The 22,109-nt window shown below is 27.8% G+C and overlaps 1 protein-coding gene across 17 annotated transcripts in view; it reads right to left on the bottom strand.

The window, feature by feature from the left end:
- Nucleotides 1–22,109, bottom strand: part of LOC113550723 (voltage-dependent calcium channel type A subunit alpha-1) — a 217,252-nt gene that overhangs the window by 73,489 nt on the left and 121,654 nt on the right. Inside the window, exon 1 of one of the 17 annotated variants that reach the window (XM_026952761.1) lies at nt 20,278–21,004. The exons of the other annotated variants lie outside the window; for them this stretch is intronic. The gene's annotated coding sequence lies outside the window, so the exon portion shown is untranslated. Of the gene's footprint in view, nt 1–20,277; nt 21,005–22,109 lie in introns of those variants that run through there. 17 annotated transcript variants of the gene reach the window in all.

The following is a 22,109-nucleotide window of genomic DNA, read 5'->3' as shown; positions in this document are numbered from 1 at the left end:
ACACAATGTGAAGTAACAAAATATCGATAACACGCAGTAGGTATATTAAATAAAGTTATACCTATCGCGTTTAATGATAATAACGGCGTTCATGTGTGTTTGGCAAGGGGCAGGTAGAATACAGGGACAAATAATTATTTGACCCGAAATAAAAATAGCCCGTCAGTTAGATAGTGTTAATATTACTGGTTATTTTAATGGGCTATTAAGTTAAATTTTCCATTAAAAAAAAATAATATAATTAAAGTTAGTAAAAATATTGAAGTATTAAATTGTTTTTAATCAATAATTATGTATAGATAATTCTTTACAAAAAAAAAAATTCAAATCCGATAATAAATAAACTTGCAAAGTTTACTGCCTACTGTACCTATTATATGACTATTGATGAAGCTTATGATAACAAAAAAATTTAAAATAAGACGAGAATTATAAAAACTATCAATATTGGAATATTGAGATTATTTACTTTTATCTTTGCATAAGAAATAATGTCCTGTTTTTATTTGTATACGTATACATATAGGATATGGTAACTTATATGCATTGCTTTTGGTTTATTTCAGTGTTAATGGAGGTTTTGAAAATAGTAATAATAACAGTATTACCAAATCAAGTGTTATTGTATAAAATTACAAATTATTTTATGCCATGTTAAAATTTTAAAACTAAAAACAAAATACATGTATATAATATAATATATATATATATAATTTACATTGGTACCTATATTTAGAATAAAATATAAGCATAATTATCGATAATAGTGTAGTTAACTTATTTACATATTGCTTATTGATTGTACAAAAACAATACTATTTTTAAAATTTATTGGGTACTATTAGTTTAAAAAGACTAACATTTTTCTATTATACTATAATATTTAATTCCATGTATTAGCTTACCAAATAATTTGTAAATATTTTAAATCCCTAGAAGTTTGGTAGATATTTTTATTTTTATTATTATTGTAATAAAATAAACAACATTAATTTTATCAAAAATGGATAACCATTAGTTGTTACCACTTTTTTTTTTATCGTTTTTTAATATTTTCTTGTGATTAGAGATATAATAGACAAAAAAGAAACCGTTTATGTGGCCTTTAATTAAATACGATTGTAAATCAATAGTAGGTAATAAAATTAAAATATCTACACATATAAAAATACTTTTGCATTCATTTTGGGGTCACATACATTAAAAGAAAAAAATATCATTGTAAAAACACTAAAAAAAAAATACATCTATCGTTTCACTCAAAATCTAAGACTTAAAAAAAAATTCCTAGAATAATTCAACTATAATAAAAACAATTCTCATGCCCAACTGATACTTAGTACCTACGTTCAAAATGTATATAACTGATAGAAAATTTAAGTTGTAAAATAGTTACTTAAAATGTCATCAAATATTTTTACATTACAACTTTCAACATTCATATACTTACTCAGTTTGGTTAATATAAATTTAAAAAAAAATGTTAAGCCGTATATTTATTTATTCTATTTGCATTATTTAATATACACTAATGCTCTAGCTTTACTCGTCTTATTTGTTTACAAATTTATTTTGTGGTCTATAGAATGTACGAAGAGCAAACCATCATAAAATTATCTTGTACACGTAACTTTTGTAAAATAAAAGGCAAATGTTTTTTTTATTTTACTCTGCCAATGAAAATAAAAAGAACTGATCAATAAACAATGAAAAAATAAAATAAAAATTGTGTACACTCAACGGGCGTTTGACATCCTCAGAGAACATGATTGAATGGGCAATTTCATTAAGGTAGTCTTTCAAGTGGAAACTTCAAAGGGTCATTAAACTTGAAGGGGCTAGTGAAAAGTTAATTCTTCCAGATATAATATTACTGTTCATGTTAGTTGTAACGGTATAGCATAATACAGTTTACAGTTAATACTGCACATAAATACAAAAACACATACAAATTACGCTCACATGATATTATCGTATTCTCAGCTTCTAAGTATTTTTAACTAGTATCAATAAATAATAATTCTTTAATAGATAGATATATCCTACTGTCTAAGTAGTTTATTTTTTTTTAGATTCTGAACGAAGTGAAGAATGTATTGATTTTACAATGATGTATGTTTTTATTTTTTTTATTTTTGTGCTTGTCATCACGATTTGGAGTAGAAATAATGCTTTGATTTTTGACTTCAGCCCCTCTTTGAAAAGGAAAATTCATCTAGTTAGTACTTTGGGGGAGTCAAAAGTAAAAAAATGTTCAGTAATTTTCAAAAGCGTCAAGAAAAAATCTAAAAAAGTGACGAAAAAATGGAAATTTTTACGCATAATAATTTTTTGAAAAAATTGATTTTTTTTATTTTGCTGCAACTCGAAAACGAATCATTGGAAATACTTTAAATTTTCACCAAATGTTTATATTAGCGTTATCTATTCATGATTAAATTTTTCAAATATTTTGACCTTTTTTAAGCTATTTATAGACAACTGAAATTGTTTCCATTTCTAAGTTTTTTTCTTGAAATGACTATATAACAATAAACAATTTAATTCACATGCAATTAGGGATAAGTTAGTTTTTTAATTAAAATATAAAAAAAATCAATCACGACAACATATTTGTCAATGTTTTTTTAAATTCAGACATTCCAATTGCATTTAAAACTTTTTAGTAGTTCTTTTATCCTATCAAATAATTTTTGTTCGAATACACATTGAAACTTGTGACAAATTATGATGTGACAAAATAAAGACTTGATGTTTTCATAAAGTTAAATATTTTTTTTCTGATTATTCATTTATATCGAATTCAATAGAAAGTATAGTATAATATTATCCAAATATAAATCAGAATAATGTTCTAAGCAGGCTTCTTTGTGCTATTTTGCTATTTTAATTATGAATGTGTATCATCTGTATTTATATAATATAAACTATCAGATATAGTTTATTTTTATGCAGGATATGGGACTTCAATTTGTTTTAAAAATAATTTCTATTTCTATTTCTATTATATAATTAAATCATTGTTTAATTTTTTTTAAATACATTAAGATCATAATTGAATATAATTAATTTGTGTTCTAAATAATTAATCGACAAATACGTTAGACACTGATATAATTCATACAAAATAAATATTGTGAAAGGTTTGAAGTACAATAATATTCAACTAATAGTTAGCAATGCTTATATTTTTCTGTCGATTTATTTTATTATGTAATTGTGCTTAAAGCTAAATTAATTTAAATTAATATAATATAAATTTAATAAGATTTATTTTACATGCAATTATTTACAATTTAATAGACTATATTTATTTTTAGTACTTGTCCGAAACTATTTTCTTTAAGTAATTCTTAGAGTATTTACAATAGTTTTAAGTATTTTTAAATGATAGTAATATGGGCTTTCCCAGACAAACATCCTATACCAATGAGTATACCAACTGAGCAAGAGACCAGTTAGTCATTTGCATAGTAGATATTAGGCAATAAACAACTATTAAGGTTTTAAATTTATAAAACATACTCCTAGTTGTCTAAACAGTAACAGCAATATGTGATTGTATTTTAAAAATTGACCAATGTAACTCATGACTCTGACATTTCACTTAATTTATATTATAGTAATTATTATTATTAATTTTAATTAATTATCTACATTCAAAATGTTTGGTTTTTAAAATCAAAAAATAGACACAACCTTTTTTTCATAATTAATCTTGAGCGAGTTGTTGATAAAGCATTCATTAATACAATGTTACTAGATTAGATTATTTAGGATCAGATACTCAGATAGTGGTGTCATCTGCAAAGTATAATATATAAACATCACATTTCTGATTAATTAAATCATTAATATAAACAATAAATCTAATAGTCCCAAATCTGTTCTTTGTGAAACACCGAATTTAAGAGTTTTATTATCCCTGAAAGTATAAAGTAAATTAATTACTTAATACTTGTTGGCATCGATTTACTAAAAGACTTTTTATAAGATTATTAGCCACACTATGTATGCCATATTTTTTCTAAATTTTTATCATAATATTATGATATATTAAATGCTTTCTTAACATCAAAAGAAATTTAAATTACGAAATTTCCTTGATTATCAAGTTTATTATATATACAACTTATTAACGATTTAAGTGCTTTAGAATATCCTCTTTATTTGAAAAATTTGACAATTTTTTTAGAAATTCATACAATCAAGTTTTTTTACTTTTTTCTATTAGTGTAATTGGACAATAGTTTGAATACATTCTAATACATCGTTTAAAGATTGGAATTACAAAAGTTTACTTAAATGTTTCTGGAAAAAAATCCTTATGAGTGTGAAAGGTTAAGAATATGCTTTAATGGAATAAGTGTAAACTCAGATATATTTTAAGAGCGTAATTATGAAGACCACAAGTATAAAAAGAAGAGACTTCTTTCCAATTTAGTATATATAAATATAATAATATTTTAATTTAATTCTATCAATTTAGATTATGTAGATATTATATAATAATATTATATTGATATAAATATAAAATAAAAAAACTGGGAAGTTGCACTTTGTATATATGGTATCGAATTTACGAGTACTTTCCATTGAATCGCCTTAATTACAATTTTGCAATTTACCTTAATGTACTTAATATGGATGTGCTAAATTTGGATTCGCCGATAAAACGATAAATTATTGCAAACAAAAAAGCACATCGAATGGAGACCAGGGGCGTCATTTAGATAATGACAAAGTGTACAGTAGCAACATTTTTTTTTTGTTTCTTATTAGCCTTCCATAAAATAATTATACCAATAAGTGATGCATTAGGTTAAAATATAATATTAATAAAACTTTAATAAGTATAATGTTTATTATAATATGTAGGAAATGATTGTATATATGACAAATGCTGTTTTTTAACAACCGAATTTTTAATTATTTTAATTCATTGAAATATTAAATATATTATAAACTTTAACTCTCACTTTAAATCATCAATTCTATATACGCACTATATATAGATATATAATGCATATTACATGTATTGTATTTACTAAAGTGATAAAGAAAAAGACCCTCAACGATGAAATTAAATTGGCTAACTTAAACAATGTCAATGTCGACATCATTATTAAAAATCAATTCAAATGGCACCACTAGTGGAGTGGTATAGTATGTTGAAAACATCTATTCCTTAGAATATTTCATAATTTATCTATATTATAATTATTTAATTAGTAAATTAACTTTTAAAAATAGAAATATCACATAATAATTTATTACTATATTATATTATACTATTAAATGTCTTTATCAACGTATCGTTTCATATGATATGTTATATCATATTATATGTTTGTATAAATGGATTAAAAATAATTTAAAATTAATTAATTATTTTTTTATTTAATATTTTAAAAATGTAATTTTATGTATAAAATCATAATATAAGGTAAAATTATTGTTAAAGCTTAAAATTTATTTTTTCATTAACTAACCTAGTAATGAATTGTAATAGTAAAATATAGTGAAATATATAAAATCATACAGTATCAAATAGGTAAGACGATAAATTATGTTGAATAAATGAATAATAAAATTATTATATTTAATATTATCTAATAATTTAAAATAGTACTATAATATAAAAATCTTTAGTTTTTAAACAACCAGTGGCTAAATATCAACTATATTATATTTTCTACCAAAAACTACCTTTTAAATTTAAAATAACAGTATTATTTTTCTTCAAAGAGTAATGACACACATATTATTATTGTAAGATCCATACATTTACTGCTTTGATCAAAGTATAAAAGTATGCCCAAAAATTAAACAATTAAGTTCTTTTTAATATTATGTTTTTTAATCAATTTAAAAGCATTACAAAACTAGCTATGAGGTTATTGATTGTTTTGTGTATAAAATAATACATTAATATACCTTTCATTATTAAATAATTCTATAATACTTTTTTAATAGTTCCAGAACAATAAACATTTGTTTCTTTTAAGTATATGCAATAAGCACGGAATATAATTTTCTTGAAAACTTTCGAATGTTTTGTAATATTGAATAGTATAGGTACTACACGTGATTAAATTGATAATCAATAAATATTAACAAAAACAAATTTACTGTAGAACTGATAACATTTTTTATCCAACTTACATAAATAAATACAATTTTAATTTAACTCTTTTAAATTTTTACATTAATTTAGTATTACAAATTATTGATAAATACATAATATGTATTATTCAAATTAAATTAAGACCCGTTAATCAAACACATTTAATCCTATTTGTGTAATACATTGTAAAATTATTAATTAATAATAGATTCAAATCAAAAAATGATTAATTAAACGTTTGTCATACAATTGCATTTAAACAGGTACTTAAAAAAAATTCATCGTCATTCAAATATTTAAATTCCATAGATACGAGTATATTATATTATATATATATATATACACAATTATTTTAATTGTATACTTAAATTTATAACAGAGGTAATAAATTATAATTATTTATTATATTATGTTGTATTATTAAGAAATTATTACATAATTATATGTGAATAGAGGTGTGTTTAAGAAATATTTTTTGACTAAGTTTCCTTGAAATGTATAAAAACAAACAAAGGTATAACTAACAAAAAAAAAAAAACACATTAGAAAGCTTTATAGTTCTGATTTTACACAACAAAGTAATGTATGTTTTTTTTGTGATAATTAGATGGCGGGAATTACCGGGACTATGAATGAAACTATACTAAGTATAATATTATTTGTATTTGGTATTTTCAAGTTCGTACAAATAAAAATTAATAAATAAAACGATAAATGATGTCAACTGAATATTTAAAGCATATTATTGTGCCACTAACCTTATAATTAGGTAATTTTAAAATATTTTCTGCAATATCAAACTAAATTTAAACCAAAGTATAAGTTCTTTGTAGATATGTTATTCCCGAGGAATAAGTTTTGTGTTCACTTTATCGTCAATAATTATTGTTTGTTAAAAGTTTTTAGTAGCGTAGGTGCTATACAAGAAAATTCAATTTTCCAATCATATGGAACACATTTTCGTTTTAAAAGTTCATAATGTAAGTTATTTTTTTATTTTATCGTTATAACATGTCTTACTATATACATACATAATAATTAACAACGATCTATTTCGGAATTGACTACCTTATATGTATAGTATAATATATTAATATATTATTATTATTATTATTATCTGAGTACCCATCACCTATTATGATAGAGATTTTCTAATGACTATTGATGACTGATGTGGTATGCTAGCATACGGCGCATACCGGTGAAATATTTTTAAGATATAATATTACACAATAACTGAAGCTCATCTCGGTAGTAGTTTTATTTTTAATAATTATGAATTTCATCTATACTTAAACATAATAATAATAAATGTAGATTGTATAAGTAAATCATACAATTTTCACGAATCTATATTATCATCCCAACATTAGCCCATTGTATTAATAAGGGGTGTAAATCATATATGACACATTTGTTGTTAAGTTGAGATTTTTTGGATTAAAAAAAAAAGTATTAATACCTAAATGAATAATAATATATTTCTATAAATAACTAGCGATCTAAACCAGATATTCCCATGAGTAGTATAAATTGAACAATATCGCGAAGGTTTGGCGTCACAGAAGTTCACTGCGTGTATTACCATTGTATATAGTATACACTATACAAGGTGTAACAGGACTATTTAATAAATATAATAACATTTTTAATGGAAGTTTGTCAAATAGTCTTGTTACACCTTAAATATTATACACATTATAGAAGATTAAAGGAATCGAGAGGGGTAGAAACTACACATTAGATACTGAGACAACTAGAATGATCAAACAACTTCACTCGAAGAGCGTAAAAATAATGTCTACAGACGAATCTATTTCTATCATGAGTCAATATTATAGTAAATTATCATATGAGATATATAATCGTGAATTCAGACTGGAAACAAATGTTTTTTTGGGCTAACAAAGTTATGAGGATCTCGATCCCTATCGAGGGATTTAAAGAAATGCCTTTAAATTACTTTGAAAATATCAATTGTTACGTATGTGACAGAGACTTTTGCAATCTAGAACACTTGAGAAATAAATAAATAACGAAGGATTGTGATCATGTTATCAAAAACATAACATTGTAGAAGCATTTAGAAACAACAGACTACAAATGGGTGGTGCACAATTGTGGAAGCCAAAACCCATTACTTTGTAAAGTATTGAAATATAATCCGAGAAGAAAAATCCGCAATGGAAGAACCAGGATAATGAGATGGAAATATACGGAAAATCATGGACAGTTGACAGGTATGAATGATAAATGTATGTATTATGGTGGGATGGTCTAAACTTTAAAATGTTTAGGCCACTAATAAGGTCAAAAACAAATATTAATATCAATAATATCTCTATGAAATACTAGGTTTTGTTAGTCATTAATTTATTATGATATTAAAATTCCAATCCCCCGAAAGGTATATACGAGTACCTATAAGTATTTGAGTGATGTAACTACAATCTCGGTCCGGTCATCATCTGCCGTCACTGTCGCCACAAACGGCTGGCCGGCCGGTTGTCGTCGTCGGGTGCGCGACACACAGAGCCTATGGATTTTCGTTCGTCGGGCTTTGTTATGGCAGGGTAAGTGGAATGCGGGGAACGCCCGGGCGGCGTCGACGTCGACCGTCTACCGCCGCCGCGATACGCTGTATTGTTCGCCCGGCCGTATCATCGCAATATCGCATACACACAATAATAATAATAATAATAATAATAATATATACATGTATATACACGTATAATGGTGGTGGTGGTGGCGGCGTTTCTTTCATCTCCTCCCCGAACCAAAAAACACCCACATCGAGGTTAGGTCCCCCGCCGTTATTATAGTGTTGCATTGCGACACACGGGGCTCGGTCGTTCGCCGCTCGACGACCGTAACCGTACCCTCGCGAGCATACGCAAACGCGGTTTTCCCACATATATCTTACGAACCACCGCCACCACCGCGTTTCCATGACGATGCGATCGGTGGCCGCTATACGTTCCTCTGACCAATTATTTATACATATCTATGGTATATCACGTATAATATTATTATACATGTGTGTGTATTTTTGCGTGCAATGGCGCGGGAGAGTTTGTACAGTATCACCGTCGTTGCCAGCCCCTCCTTAATCCTTATCATTGCTCAACACATTTTCCTCGAAACACGTCATTCCAAGTATTATTGCGCAGAGACTATACATATTCGTATAATTGTAATTTTTTTTTCGGAATGTAAAATGATCGTGTGTGCATACGACACCGAATAAAACCATTTCTAAAACTAGGGTTCTCCCGAGCCTTTTAATATATGTAATGTATAATGTGTATACAAGAATATGTTATACTTAATAGTGACTGGAGACCAATGAATATAAAATTAATTAATAATTTAAAAGATAAAAAGTATGTACAATAATGTAGCATTGTATAATATTATAGTAGTAAAAATCTAAAAACGATTTAATATTTGATTATTTTTTATTATTATTTTCCAGTAAAATGCAATTAAAACTACCACTACGATTTGATAAGTGATTAAACGAACTAGCAGGTGTATTTCGCTATTAATTAGAGACTTCAAAATTAAAACTAAAGAGTTAAATATGAGATTTTTATTTTTTATTTTTTATTTTTCATTCAGCTGCAATAATGATGTGTATATTGGGTATGGTTGAGATAAACATATAATAAACATAATAACTAACATAAAATATATCTATATAAACCTAAATTGAATAATTTAATATTATAAAAATATACTAACTGATCAGATTTGAATACAATTAACTTGTTCTAAACAGCATCATAAGCAATACAAGGAAATATCGCTAAAGTTATTATTGAACTGCCATTTTATTTTCTTCTAAATAAAAAATAATTTAAATTGATATTTTTTTTATTTTTTTCATAAAATTATTATATTTTAATGAAAATAATATTTTTTTTTTGTTTGTTTTAAATATAAAATTAATACAATATGTGAACATGTACACATTGTACATGGGTTCATGGTACATGCAAATATATAAGCACGTACTATAATGCATTTAAAAATATAAATAATACATGTAATTTTTAATTAATAAAACTCAGTTAAACTTAGCTTATGGTGAAATAAACGAGTTACAAAGTGAAGAATAATAATAATAAATTATAAATACTAACACTAAAATAATATTTTTTTTAATTTCTATACATAAATCTGACTATATTATCAATATGAATATAATTTATTTGATTCTGAAGATAAATTTGTAAAAATTGTTTTTATTTTTTTATTTTTGAAAGGGCTTTAGCCCAGACTTAACCTCAATATGTTTTTTAATATGTAATCTATAAATAAAGTATGGTTGGAATATAGTACTGTAAACTCTCAATATACGATTTTAACATACAAATATAATAGCCTATATTTAAAAATCGCATAAAGTTGAGTTATGAAGCTGATTCATTGCTTTATCTATAGGTACAATCTGTTAATATTGATGATTGAGGACATTTTTTTAGACAGAAAAGTGGAATAAATTGTTTGTTAGGTAAAATGAATGATGTTAATATTTATTTTTAATAATGCAATCTGCTGAGTGGACAGGTAGTTTTATATTTCATGTCTCCGTATAATAGTTAATACATTTTTTATAGATAATGGTGGTGGTAGGAATAGTTGGTAGGGACGAGGATATTAAAAATACAATGGAACATTTTGTAAGATATTGTTGTCCATTGATATTCAGGGTTCTAATAAAACATAAAATAACATTCACCTACAGTGCTTTAATTTTCAAAAAACATGAATTTCTGAGCATATGTTTCACTATATAATATTAATTGTTGTATTTAATTACATTTATATTGAGCTATACATCATGCATTTATGTTATTTTGGAATCACAAATTATCTATATGTTTTGTAAATAAAAAATATAACATGACCAAACTATCATTATTGTTAAAAAACAAAATTATCAGAAATATACGCATTATAATAAAAAATCTTGATCAACGTTATGATAATTTTGGAATAATTTTATCCCTTAAATATAAATCCTGACTAATGATAAATTATAGTATATATCATAGTTTTACTATATTTTGCATTTATTATTATATTTATTTAATTTTTTAAATTTAAGAGTCTAATTACACACACACACACACACACACACAATATATTAATATATATCAATGCCCTAGTTTTTATGTATTTCTTCTGAAAAAAATTGAAAAACTCTAGCATTTTTTACGAGTTAATAATAACAGAATTATGACCAAGTGTAATATACATACTCCATAATAGATACTGATTTTTTTTGTTAATTTTTTTTATATTTATATTTGTTAAAATAATATGAAACACATAAGTTATTTTTTTATAAAAATTATTTTATTAATTTTTCCTTATATTAAGACTAACCGTTAATTTTTTAAGGTTTTTCCTGATGCTTTTGAAAATTATTGAACATTTTTTTACTTTCTTTGACCCCCTCCCTGGATCTACCAACTAGATTCACTTTCCTAATAGAAACGAAAACAAAAATCAAAATGCTATTACTATTACAAAACGTGATGACAGACATAAAAAAAAAACACATCATTGTAAAATTATTAATAATCATCATCTCCATTCAAAAGATCTAAAAACTATTATATAGTTTCTGTTTTGGGAACTTGAATGTGTAGGTATGTCAAACAGATTTTTTTAACATAATATAAACATAGCTATTAATAAGTTTTAATAATTACAATGGTGTTGTGTATACCTATTGGAAAAATATCGATCATTTTCATACAATCGCTTCAAGTTTTTTATTGTTAGGAAAAAACTTTGTCTTTTATAGTGAGAAAGGCATACAACTTTCACGAAAAAAAAGTTTGAGAAATATTTGAAAACAAAATTTAAAGTTCCAAATGCTCTTTGGAAATGGCTGAAATAATAAAGAATAGCATATAATTATTATAGTAAAATAATATAAAAAACAATTAAACATTCTAATCCATTATAAATTTGAGTTAACAATTCCTTTTTTAGAATAAGAAACTTCAAATCAATTCATAAAATATTTATCTATGTTCATAAATAGGTTCTACATGACAATATATTGCTTGCAAGTATTTTAAAGCATGGTTAAAGAGTTTTTAAAGTAGATATTTTTATATTTTCAAATCGAAATATTATGGGTTTTACTGTGATTTAATATTTTGTTTAACACTTAATGTTGCTAAAATAATAGATTTAAAAGTTGCCTATGGTATTTAATCTAATAATATTGTTAATTGAGCGTAAATATTGTACTAAATACTTTGAGAATGTATAATTCTCTTACTCTTAAGTCATCATTTTAAGGGACTAAAAAAAGTGTTACAGAAATAATAACTTTTAAACAAAATAACATTTTAAATCCACATCATTCTTAGTCATTTTACTATAACATATAAAGAATGATTCATATACCTTTGAATATACATTATGAAGGTATATTATTTTAACAGTAAGATATATTTACAAATATATCTAATAAATTTAAATGAATATATTTTATAACTTAACTAAATTAAATTAAAATAAATATTAATGGAGTATTTACAAGCTGCAAAAGTTTAAATTATTATTAATTATATATTAGTCTTAACACAGTAGGTATTCGAAAATATCACAATACACGTTTAAATGTATAATAATTATACTTTGGATAATAAATAAAATTGATTAAGCAATTGACATATACATTATGTGTATAATTACGTTTAAAATATGATACAAATATTAATGAATTTATAATTTTGTAAAAATTAAATTATATAATTCACATTAGGGTAGGTAGTAGGTACATATACAGTTTTTAGTTTGGAGTAAAAACAATATATTTAAGTATAGGCTTTTTCAAGTAGGCTAAATAGGTAAAGCGGGCTATTTTACTCTTTTAGCCTATGTATATTATGTTTTTATAAATTTTCTAATCATCAGATATTAATTTATACTACAAAAATATTGAATATAAAATTAATCCAAAAATTAATTTAACTGACAAAAATTGACATTTATAATGAGAGGGAGAAGGGGGAGGAATAAAATAGCATTGGTAGCGCAAATTGATAATTGACAAGCAAAGTAAAGTTAGTTAGTACGGCACACCACCGAGTTACAAATATAATATAATAATGTACAACATGGCGTTTGGCATTACCTTCGATTTGGATTGCATATTCGTTTAATATAATATTATCTCAATACATTATTCAAAATAATTTAGTATTAAAAATATTTATGTGTGTAAATGGTTTAATAATAACAATACTATGATTTAACTGATTAAATTTATATATACTAATATATTCGTTACCATTAAAGCAATGCTTAACATAGTAAATTCCAGCATTAGAACAAATTATTGCAGTTTTTAGAGTTACCTATTATATATGTAAAACTTTAAGTATATTCATTTTTAAATGTTCTTTACCGAGATTTCAAAAACAATATTTATTTTTATATACACATAAGGTAATTTTTGAGAATTTTTAATCATTTTTAAAAATTTTATTTCATATAACTTACCTATCCACTAACAATCGTCTATAACGGTGTGTAATTTACTATTTCACACATACTTAACTTAAATTTTACAAATCATACGTAAATATAATAAACTTAATAACAATAATTCAAATAATGCTTTATATTTAATATTCTAAAAATTGACATCCATTATTTGATTATATTATAAAATTGGAATTTGAAATTAAAGAATTTATAGTTTATAGTGTTTATACGTATACTACATAAAAAACGTAAAAAAAGATAATAATACAAATTTTAAATTCTAAATAATGCCAACAATGGTCTTAGAATGATATTTGTGTGAATAATATTATTTTAATTTTTTTACGTGAAATAAACAATCTTAATCATATTTTATTTTTTATATATTAGATTAAATGTTATAATAAATCACAATATCATTTGCATTTTAATCGTCTTGAGATTACCAGGTGTGTAGTAGAAGGGGTTCAATTTTTAATCGGAGAATTCTTATGAGTATCTAGGTGGTCGTGAAATAATATTATGTGTGTCTTACCTTAACTTAATCTTCTAATTTTTGGAAAATGGACGACACGTTTTGTCGGGATAGAAATTATGAGGTTCAAAACCATATGTACAATTAATTTACTACTTGTTTCACTAGAATTTTTGAACTTCATACCAGTAATTTCAGAGAACAGTGATATGTAAACGATTTGTACGGCTGTTGCCGAACGCGACAAACGCAAAGACTAACTACTCGGAAACTACTGTTTTTCTTTAGGCTGGTCGAAATAAAATATTAAAGTCACCCGCAATTAACGAGTAACGTAAACCATGACCATGGTCCATGGTTGAAAGTCACCATCTTGAACATGGTATAAAATAGACAGCCAGTGTACGGTTATGAACTTTTGAACCACGGGTTACCGTGATATCATCCGTTGACTATTGTACTATTAATATTGTAGTCAGTCAATTCCAGGAAAACATATTCATTGCGAGCCTTTTTCTCTGCATCCGTTATTCCATTCCATATCATTCTCGTTTAAATTATTTTCACGTCATCTTCAGTATGTGTGTGTGTATAGACTGTGTATACATGTGGTGACTTTAAGCCATGAACCGCGGTCATGGTTTACGTTACTCATTATAAGTACCTGGATGACTTTGATATTTTATTTTGGCAAGCCTGCTTGAAAGAAAAACGGTGGTTACCAATCGTTGTATTTGCGTTTGCCGCAATACCGCGTCCGACAACAATCGTACAAATCGTTTTCATAAAATTGTATAAGTATATTGTGCGATGACATTCCAGTGAAACGTGTCTTATATACATTATTTTTGTAAGCCTCATCACTTAGGTTTCATGGTTCTATTGGTACTACGAAACAGAACGGACTACGATCTAAGCATGGCGGTATCAAAGGCACACTTCAGTCACGTATGTAAATTATTCACATTTTCCTAGTGTATAACCGTTGTTTAGAATATACTATCGTTGTACATATTGTAGATATTTATATATCTAAGCAGTATTTTATAAAATTAGTCGTGCAATTGCTAACTCATGAACATCAAAACAAATTTTAAAATATTAGTCTATATATTATATTGTATACTTAAAAATCTAAAAATTACCCTGTGTAATATATTATGACTAGAGTATATTAGTACTGTGATGTGATAAAGACGATTACGTATGAGCTTATATCAATCTATATTTTAGCTTTTGTTTTCTCTATATTTGATGCAATATGAAGTTATACATTAAGTTAATTATTATAATTTATATACTTATTACTTATAGGTATAAAATTAAACGAGCAATATTATTGTCATTGTTATAACTAACCTAACCTAACAGTATTTATTATTATTATTTTTATTTTTTTTTTTTTTTACTATACCACCTATAGTGGTGTAAACCTTTCATTTCTTCTTTATTTATTCAGCAATGGATGATGTAATATATCTTTTTGTTGGACCAATTATACTTAGATACAATTATCATTGGACTCGTGCGTTTAGTTCACCCCTTTACGGAAAGTTCTACCCCTCCGCCAACAAAGCTGGTTTGACAACGTCAAAACGGTCAAGGCCGTTTGTCGAAGAGGTCGCTGCGCTCGACCTAATAAAATAAGCCACCGCTGTCAATTTTACCGTAAAACGCATCGGCGTCAACAACTATAGTATATTATATGTACCTACACCATAATAATATATACATGCATTAAACGATTTTATACGACACTTGTTAAAAACAACATGGAAATTCCTTAACTTGATTTCTCGATAAAAAAAAATTCACGTACACGTGCTTAAAAATTAGTGATCAATAATAATTATTCGTATGTCATTTAGCGAGTATACCTATTTTTAATGATTATCGTGAACTGTTAAAATATAATAATATAATACGACTATCGTTCGTTAAATAAGTATAAATTATAGAAAATGAATACATTCTAGTAACGCACACGTGTTTAAGCTGTTAAAGATTATATTACCTAATGATGATGATGATACAATTATTTGTATATTATACTGAGTAAGCTAAAAGTTTTTCTTCCAAAATTATAGATTCTTTAGAAAACTACAAAATATGGTGTCTCTCATTATAGTACACGTCGTGTTATTTTTATATTGCTTAGAATAGTTAAGCTACTTACTGCAGTGCAAACATTTTCTATATTCATATATTATCCAAAACGAAGCTGCGTAATATTATGTTGATGAAAAACCTTAGTACAACAAACGTAATAACTTTGAACTTGTGTAGGAGTTTAAGAGCTTATGGATTTTAGATTATTACGACTTAAATCTTCTTATTTTTTTTTATTATCGATAATAATAAAATTACTAATCGTAAACACCGCTACATAGATTTGAAAAAGCACGAAGGTGTTATCAGTTGTTTATCTTAAACATTATTATATAATAATACTATGAACGATTTACCTATACCTATTTAAGTATTATGTACATATTAGAAACTTATATAATGGGAAAATAAAAATATGAATTGTCTTATTGACTTTATAATATCTATACAAGTTTAGGGTAAGGGATGACTATATAATTTATAAGGACGACGTTTGCTGAGCGTTAACTACATGCCTGCATGTTTATTTTTCTCGAGATAAAAAAAAACCTATTGTTCTGATTTGATTGTTTAAGACGTTAATGGTAATAATAATATTATTTTAAAATAAACGTTTTATTTCGCAACGTATGCTTTATGAATTTTTAAGTAATAACTCGTAAAATTCTTTTGAAATACATTTTGCATTATTTTAAATATTATTCTAGATCGTTTGAATAAGCATTGTTTCTATTATTATTGTTAGGTTATATGTATTCATAAGAGTGTTTATAACAATTATCACAATATATTATAGAGTATAATATTATATGATTCAAGAATATACATCACTATTATATTATGCATATTATAGTTACAACATTATTATTATACATTAGACATATTAACATAGAAACGCACATTTGTGTACTCAAACGAGATATAGCTACGAGTATAGTGTTATTCACGCATAAAAGTTATATTATTTATAAAATTAAGTACTAATGTGAAGATTAAGGAGTACTAAATAGTGTGGAAAACTTTTAACTTTAACTATAGTCAATAAGTCGCTTATATTATAATAGGTATTGACAGTATTATGTACAATTATAATATAAATATATAATTGTATAAAAAAATGAAATAGGTTTAAGCTGCCAAACTAGTTAATTGGTAGCAAATTCTAGTGGGCGGGAGTTCTGGTAAATATATCGACATCAGCCTACCTTACATTACCATGCTTTACCACAACCGCTCGATAATATTATGCCATCGCCATGCAATGGCGTAAATTGGGTCCAATTTCTGGTGGTACAGTGGCATATTCTCAACTTATAATTATTTCTACACACCAATAATCCAAACTTCCTAAGTAAAATCATTTTCTATAAACTATAATATATTTCTTTAAAAATAGTAAATACATTTTGACTTATTTTAGCAGTAAAACCTTCATATTAATAAAAAAAACAGTCAAAAATGTTTATTATCTATTTTAAGTTGAAAAGACGTCCTCTTTTCATAGATCCCGTATCGAATTCATTAATTACTTGGTACAAATTAATATTATTCTTTTTTTTGAGCTGCAAAGTAGCTAAACTACTAAGCCTCTCTTGTCCCATAGTTGTTCTAAGGTAAGTTTTTAACCTCTTTAGACAAGAAAAAGATCTTTCGCAACCTTCTGTATTAGAAGGTATATTCAGAAAATTTTTAATGTCTCTGTAATTAATGGAAAACCTTTTTGAATGTAATTTTGTTTTATGTATTTTATTTTTGATTCTAATTTGTCAGGTACTGAATTATTGCCATATTTTTTATTTTACTATTTTAGAATATAGATAGAATAATAATTTCATTGATAACGCCTAATACATGCACGAAAATTACAATTTTATACCTGTTTATATACTATTATATATTTCAATGATTTTCTGGTGGTGCAAGTGCTGCATTTGCACCACCCAGTTTACGTCACTGTAGCCATGTATATACAATTAATAATATTGATAATCAAACCCGCGTTGTTTTTTGAGGTCAACTCTGTGCAGTCATCCCGGGATTTATGCCATTTATGAAAGCGTATCGTTGCGGTATCCTCTCCGGAAGACGACACGATGCGTTCTATTATGCGTTATATCGAGCGCAGCGGTGGTGTACACGCTTTATTAGACGCGTAAATGGCGTGTACAAGATGAGAATGTGAGAACACACAGGGCAGTGATTGAATTTAGTGTATTATATTATACAGTTAAAATCTGTTATAACAAACGTGTACTTACTATTATATAATCTTATAAGCAATTTTATTAATACATGTAATAATTAATATTTTTATTGCTCAATTTGGTAAATATTACACATTTTATTTTTAAACAAAAAGGCAAAAATATGCAAATTAAACAAAATTAAATTAATATGTTATAATTGAATGAATAAAATAAACTTTGTAGTTGCATAACATATACCACCACAAAACGTATAAATTGAAAGAATACAATATAATAGCAACATAGTAAGATTAGTTAGAATAATAAAAAAAAAATAGACGGTATAAATTTTGTCACTGTTGTAACGGACAATGTATTGATAATGGGACTTTAAATATAATTTGCACAAAGCAATATTTATTTTTAAGCAATTTTATAATAAAAGAAAATTAATATGATAAATATAGTGGTTTTATCGGAACATCTGTACAATTAAGTTGTTACAAGTTAAATTTTGTCATGACCGACTTTATTTGAATCAATTTTCACTGTATTGTAAAATGTATATATGTACATGAATACATTTTTTTTAAAGCGAAAAATTACCAACAATCATGATGCGTAAACAGGTTTTGAGGTGGCTAGTTATGGACGCTCGTATGCTCGTAACATTCCCAATAATAATAAATTATTTTATGTGTGAGTCGTATATTATAATATGACTAAGTCATATGGTTCAAATAATCATGAATGTGTGTGTGTGTGTGTGTGTGTGTGTGTATTAAGAGCAAGGATATTTGAATGATGGTCGCGCGAGTGGTCGACAAAGTAAAATATATTATTAATTAAACATGCGATAATCGTTTTGAGAGACACTGTAGGATACAGTTGAGCAGAGCCGGAATTTTCCGCAAAACGACACGTCCTCCTACTCTTCCACTCGTCTCTATAGCGTCCGCCCAACACAGACACCGCCACCACTATTCCACTCCTGCGCCAAGATCGTTATTCTTATTGCACGCCACCGCGGGATAGGATTTTGGTGTGGTGGCGGCGGAGGCGGTAAAAGACACCGTGATAACAGTCGCTTTTCCTCGGGGTGGGGCTGTGCGTTGTTAATAGCGGGGTGATAGGGATGTGTTTGGCGTTGGTTGCAGGAAAAGATGATAACGGAGTGATAGTGAAACGGTTTTTCGGCACGCGGTGAAATACGCGCGTGTACGTATCATGACACGCTTATTCTATATCACGCATTTCACGTTACTGCGATCTCATAGTTATAATATTATAAGCTAACTTTATATTATTTTTATACCATTTACTACGATTATTGTGTGTCCATCATAAAATTGAATTTATAATAAACAACTGTTGTTATTTTATTAATAATTATAAGATTTCGCCTGACCAAAATTCGATCGCATATTTAAAGCGACTATATTACTGGTATACTAGTCGTGCATACGTTGTTGACGCTTTAATACGTTAGAGTAAGACTGCACAGCAACCAAGTATTAATTCAAATTCCCACGAATGGTGTACTTGGCCAATATTTGGTACTGACGGTTACTTTTTAGGTTTGTGTTGGAACAGTAAACCTGATAATTTACTTATTATTAGTCACTGTAGGTGCCCTTCCCCGGTCGTTTTTGGTAGATGTGACACGTGACACAAGTATAATAAATGCCAGTCTTCAAAACACGCGTAAATTAATTTCCCATTTGATTAATGGTGTACTTGGCAAGTACACCGGTCGTGGGAAACCGGCTTAATATTAAAATATATGGTTAAAAAAAATGGTTCGGTCGAGTCGGAAAGCTGTTGGGTTGGGTGGTTGTTAAGTGCGAGACCAGACAACTGACCTTTGCTAGGAGTTCGAGGTCATCGAGTCCGGCGGTCATCTTATTGTCGGGCCGGTGCGCCGGCTATCGTCCATTGACCGTTGCCACGGCTGCTACAGCGCCGGCGACAATGAACGCAGCGGTATCGTCGTCGTTATCGTCGTAGCCGTCGTCGTGGTCGTCGACGACGTCGTTACGGTCGTCGTCGTCGACGTCTTCACCGTCACCGCGCGCCGAACTTATCGCTACGGCGCCCGATGATGATTATACGACGACGGTGGTGTGTGGCGGCGGCGGCTGCGGAGCTCAGGCCACACGCCCGGACCACACCGCACCGCACCGGTTTCCGCGACGGCGTCTGGGGGTGATCGACGTCGTCGTCTTTACGGTCTTATTATTATGATTATTACCACCGCGATAACGGAAAGTACACTTTCGAAGCGACGGCAGCGATGTACACTACACGCACTCGCATTCACACGCGGCCGAGTTCGAACCGAGTGCACCGCACACACATGCACACACAACACACGCACGGGCGCACTCACAAATGCATAATGGTAGTAAACAACCGACACGACTACACTCGCGATGAGAACGCACTCTTATTCCAAACGGGTTTTGATTTAATTCAATTTAAACATTTTGTCGATTTAATTTAATTTTTTTTTTACGTACGTGCGTACCTTCGATACAATATATGTGTGTGTGTGTGTGTGTGTGTGTGTGTGTGTGAGTGTGTGTGTGTGTGTGTGTATACGTGTGTGTGTGTGTGTGTGTGTATGTATGTGTTTGTGTATATGATGTGTGATGTGTGATTTTTGTATGTGTGTAAATTTATTATTATTATATATATATAATAATAATAATAATATATATATATATATATATATAGTATATTATGCTGTTGTAGCCGCGCGCGTATCACCGTCAAAACGCACTAGGTCCGGACTGCTGTGTGCGCGCTACTACCGCGGCGGTAAGTCCCCGTTTCGCGCGGTAGAGAGTCGCACGCGCGGCGGCGGCGGCTCCTCCAGGGCGCCACCCTCCCACTATCATCCACCACGCTACCACGGCGGCGGTACCGCGCGCGCCATCCCTTTGGCGAACCACCCTCCGCCACCGACGCCAGGCCGACGGCCCCGGCCGCTAACAACGCCGCGTCGATAAGTTGCCACGTTGCCGTTTCGCGGGCGTAAAAGCACACACACATACACGAGAGCGGTCGCGCGCGCGCGGGCGATATACATGTATTATAGGTACGTTCAGCGCCAAGTGTAACAATATTCCCTTCGTCCTTTCCCGATATAATATTATATGTATATACTATATATGTTGTATAATAAACGTATGATATACGATGTATGAAAGTCCGGATTAATGGGTGGGGGAGGAGGAGTTCAGGAGGAGGCCATAGCTCCCAAGACACAAGACTAGGTTTTTTATTTTGAGGGCCTCTGATTTTACACCATACATTTTTAAAATATTCTAATTATTACTTATTAAATATTGTATATCAAAAAAAATAATATTTAATACGTTTTAAATCCTTAATATGAATAAAAGTAATTATTTGGAAAAAAATTTAAATATTGAAAATAAAACTATTGATACTTCTTGATTTCCATCTTAAGATAAGTGTAATGAACTAATAAAGAATTCATATTATAAGTTGTTCTATAAAAATTTGTTTTAGCGGAAGATTGACAATTTTTTTAATTATTTAAAACTATTTTATTTTTTAAAGTTATAGAAAATTTGTTTTTATTTCATATAGAGGCCTAAAAATATTGTAATCTGGGCTTGGGTGTATAATATAAGTACCGCCTAAAAATATATACGTGCACTACACA

Source organism: Rhopalosiphum maidis, chromosome 1, assembly GCF_003676215.2.
Source record: "Rhopalosiphum maidis isolate BTI-1 chromosome 1, ASM367621v3, whole genome shotgun sequence".
NCBI lineage: Eukaryota > Metazoa > Arthropoda > Insecta > Hemiptera > Aphididae > Rhopalosiphum > Rhopalosiphum maidis.
The sequence above is the reverse complement of the archived record's forward strand: the minus strand, read 5'-3'. Positions and strand labels throughout refer to the sequence as shown.